General features: G+C 40.7%; 1 long non-coding RNA gene across 2 annotated transcripts in view; it reads left to right on the forward strand.

Annotated features, from left to right (window-relative positions):
• Positions 1–484: 484 nt before the first annotated feature.
• LOC135098609 (uncharacterized) overlaps positions 485–4337 on the forward strand; it is an 82491-nt gene continuing 78638 nt past the window's right edge. For both annotated transcript variants that reach the window (XR_010267168.1, XR_010267169.1), the window contains exon 1: positions 485–585. This is a non-coding gene — a long non-coding RNA (uncharacterized LOC135098609). The remainder of the gene's footprint in view (positions 586–4337) is intronic.

Raw genomic sequence — 4337 nt, forward strand, 5'->3', positions numbered from 1 at the left:
ACTGTCAGTTGCCTCAGACACCTGAGTTTCAGTGAGGAAAAGAAGATGAGGTTTAGAAGAGGAGAGGTGGTGTTCTACAGATTGAAAATTAGATCTTAGACCGCGAATGTTGCAGAAGTTAATGAAGAAAAAGTTGAGGGGGGTGTCAAGACACTTAGGGTCGTCGACGGAAAGGCAGTCCGACCTGGGGACATTTATGGTCCCCTCCCCAGATGGGGACTCCGAGGCTGGTGTAGGAGTCGCCATGATTTTAAAATTTTTGGAGTGAAGGGTGTGTGTGTTATTAGGTGCTTGTAGTTTTGTGTGGAGGAAGAGAGTTGTCTTTAGAGGGCAGGCTGTGACTACCCCATTGTGTTGTGAGACACAAAGGGAAACGTTCAGTGAGGTCACAGCTGGGTTTAATGATAAGTTCACAGCACCCCCTGAACAGTGCTTTAGACCTCACTGGGAGTAATTATCGTTTCGGCAGGTGTCTACTGCCTCCTCCTTGTGGTGTACGTGTGAGTCTTCTGTGTTTTCTTGGACGCTTATTTGGGCTTTAGGTGAACCAAAACTCTCCCAAAGCTTATCCACAGTGGTCAGCAGGTATGTTAACTTGGTAATAAGTGTATTTGGACATATACTGCTAGTGAAACTGATGTGTCATGCCTCGCTAGGCTGGTAGGAAGCAAGCGGTTGAGGAATCACAGTTGTCAGACCATTAATAACTAACATTTTCTTAATTTTGCATATTTGTCAGTTTTTTTTGTATTTCATATGACTATCTAGGATGTAAGTGTTTCCAGTGCGATGAATCTAAAGGAATGGTGCTTGAAATGGGAGGTTGTAAGGCTGAGGGACACGAAAATAGACTTGAGTGTTGGCAGGAGGGTGCGGTACGTCTACTGTCTAGGCGTCTCTGCTCCCTCACCACGCACCCCGCCGCTGTCACAACATTCCCCGGTATATTACACTTGTTTCTTGAATGTTTACCGTAAAGTCTGCAATCAGGAATCATCGCAAACATTAACCATTGTTGTCTTTTCTGATCACCACCACATCCTCTGCCGTTCCACCTTCTACCACTCCAATATTATCTTCCACTTCCTTGTCGCTGTTTGTTCCTGCATCACTTTCATAACCGTCATCAACTGCCTTTCCCTCATCAGCACATCCTTCACCTCCACCACATCAACTCACTCCACTTCATCATCAACTCATCCACTCGAGGAATCATGTGGGGAGCCAAGAGTGAGAGAGCTGAGGTGAATAAACACTCGTTACTAGAATCACTGTTCATCTCATTAAATTGAGAGTGACTTGTCTTGTTGCCATGGGGTTTATCTTTACCCCCACCAGCCCCACCCCAACCCAGCCTCCCCAGCCTTACCTCCCCTAGTCTCACCTCCCCAGCGCCATCTTTCCAGTTTCCTGTTCCTAGTTTCGCCTCTCCAGCCTCACCTTCCCAGCTTTCCCTAGCCTCACCTTCTCAGTCTAACCTCCACAACCCTGTCTTTCTAGCCTCGCCTCCTCTTCCTTGCTTACCATGCCACCTATCCCCCAGCTTCTCCACTCCCCAGCTTTAGTAGTAACGACCCCCGCAGGCCACGTAATTGCACGAGTCATTACCTTGTGTGTGTGTGTGTGTGTGTATGTGTGTGTGTGTCCACGAGGAGGCCAGGAAGCAGCAGCAGAATTGGCCTTTAGGTATTTTCATTAACTTATTTGGATAACGTGAATATCAAGCATATCAGTTATCCTTGAGGTGGGATTAGGTTAGCGGATGTTAGCTGGTTGTCTGTCTGTCTGTTTGTCTACCTGGTGATTTGTCTTTGTGCCGACACATCAATGTATTTATTTTTTTTCTATTTACCTCAGTTTTGTTCTGTATCTATCTATGTGTTTTTTTTTCTCTGCATCTATGTATCTATCTATCTATCTATCTGCATCTGCTTGTCTAATTTCATCCATTTATTTATATATGTCTGTTATCTACCTATATAACTTCTCATTTCTCTCTCTCTCTCTCTCTCTCTCTCTCTCTCTCTCTCTCTCTCTCTCTCTCTCTCTCTCTCTCTCTCTCTCTCTCTCTCTCTCTCTCTCTCTCTCTCTCTCTCTCTCTCTCTCTCTCTCTCTCTCTCATTCTGGTAGGCTCTGTGGTACGTCGTTCGTGTTGTAGTCTGAAGGTTACGTGTTCCATCATGGAAACCTTTTTCGTCACCTTCACGTGGATGTTGCTGCATCATAATTCACTTAGAATCATTGATGCAGTGAGGCGCTGGTCACTGCACCGCGGGGGCGCTTCGATCATGAATACTATCGTGCGGGAAAATTAGTAACTTCCAATAAAGTGTCCACCTAGTGTTAAGAAAGTGAGAGGAAGAAATGTTTGCCAACGCCCTTCATAAGGAGACCAAACGAACTGAATAGACCAGGGAACCTCATGAGAATAAAACCTTTTGCTTCACATTTGGATTAAATTGTTGGACTTGCCTATGGACTCCCACACTCTGGCGTCTTGAGAGTTTTTTTTTTTTTTCCCCACGAGATTTCATTGCATGAATACAAAAATAAAGTGAACCTCTTCCCTCTCACTCACAGTCTTCAAGGAACATTGTAGTTTTTGTTGTCCTTGGCACGAACTTTTAAATGATAATAATAATAAAAAAAAGAACAATAAAAAAAATATATAATCCAGTAAAGATTTCCTTCCCACTTACAGTCCTCGTTTTCTAAGCTCTCCACGGCAGGACTCCACGCAGGTCGCAGGAAACTGAGGGCAGAGTCTTCTTTTTTCTAGCCTTTGTTCTACTGTTAATATTCATTCTGCTTCGTGGGTTGGGAAGTGTTACTGAAAAGTGAGGAAATATGAGTCATTTCATTACCTTCAGTTTTTGTTCCATTAATACGAATGCCTGTGCTATGTAAATATAGTAATGTTTAATAGATATTTATTTTCACTTTTTATATTGTTCAGCACATAATCTTAGCCACGTTCCTTAACAGTGAGGAGGGATGCATAGTGTGTATCCCTAACCTTTGTTGTACTGATACCATTCCTTCTGCCGTAACTTTAGTGCTTTCCACGAAATATTTTTCTCACTTTGAAAGTTCTTTACAACATAAATCTCAAACATGTTCTTGGAAAGTGAGAAAGCAGGATTATTTTTCTCTGTCCTTTGTTCTACTCCTACGATTCCTCCTGTTTCCTAGGTTCGATAATCTCAAACTGACATTTTCTCGTTTTTGTAGTTCTTCAAGGGAGAAATTTCAAACACCTTCTTCAGAGTGGGGAGGCCTGTGTCTTCCTTACCTTTAAACTTTGTTCTGGTGATATAATTTGTTCTGTGATGTAACGTTAATAGTCTTCAGTACATATTTTCTACCTTAGTTAAGTAATATGATTCCATCTGGTATGTGTGTCTTAAGCTGATATTTTCTTGTGTTCTGAGTTTTTAGGAGAGGTTTTAATTACGTTCACAAAAGTGAGGAAAGAGGAGCCTTCATAATCTTTACCCTTTTTCTACTAATGTGATTCCTTCTCTTACGTCCACTAGTAAGTCTTAAGTTCAATTTTCTCGTTTATATATATATATATATATATATATATATATATATATATATATATATATATATATATATATATATATATATATATATATATATATATATATATATATTATTTTTTTTTATTTATTTATTTATTTATTTATTTATTCTACTTTTCTACTTTTTCTACATTTTCTTTTCTCCTTCAGTTCCTGTGGATAGAAATCTGAGCCACATTCCTGGCAAAGTGAGAAGAAGTTTGTGTTTTCTTTATTTATAGCGTTAGTTTTGTTTCCAGGGCTCATTTTTGGCACGTAAGTATATGTTTTATTTTTATTTATTACTTTTTTGATGAGGGAGGTGGACGTGACCAGAGTTTGAACTGAGCAGATTGAAAAGACTAGCGTTAACTGACTGAACCACAAGGCACTTGTTTTGTGCGTGTAAGCAAGCTACTCTTAAGTGCATATTTTGTTTTATACATTTACCACGACGGAAATTTCTCAAGTATGGCAAAAAGAGGCTCCTTTTCTTCCAACAGATTTATTAGAGTCGTGTTTGTCACTTCCAGCATTACATTTTAGGTTAGATGGTCGTAACAATAAACTCCACATGCAAGCCTTAAAGAATAACATTTCCTTCCACAAGTCACTGTAATTAAGTTCATCTACAACATCCATTCCATTCCAGCGATTTCTTGTGGTGTGTAGGTTTAGGCAGAACAACACTGGGTCTACAAGCTGCTCATGTTTGTCTGTCTGTCCACGCGTCGCCTGGAACTCGTGTACTGAAAGCCTGCATGGAAATCT

This window comes from Scylla paramamosain, unplaced genomic scaffold (assembly GCF_035594125.1).
Source record: "Scylla paramamosain isolate STU-SP2022 unplaced genomic scaffold, ASM3559412v1 Contig70, whole genome shotgun sequence".
Lineage (NCBI taxonomy): Eukaryota > Metazoa > Arthropoda > Malacostraca > Decapoda > Portunidae > Scylla > Scylla paramamosain.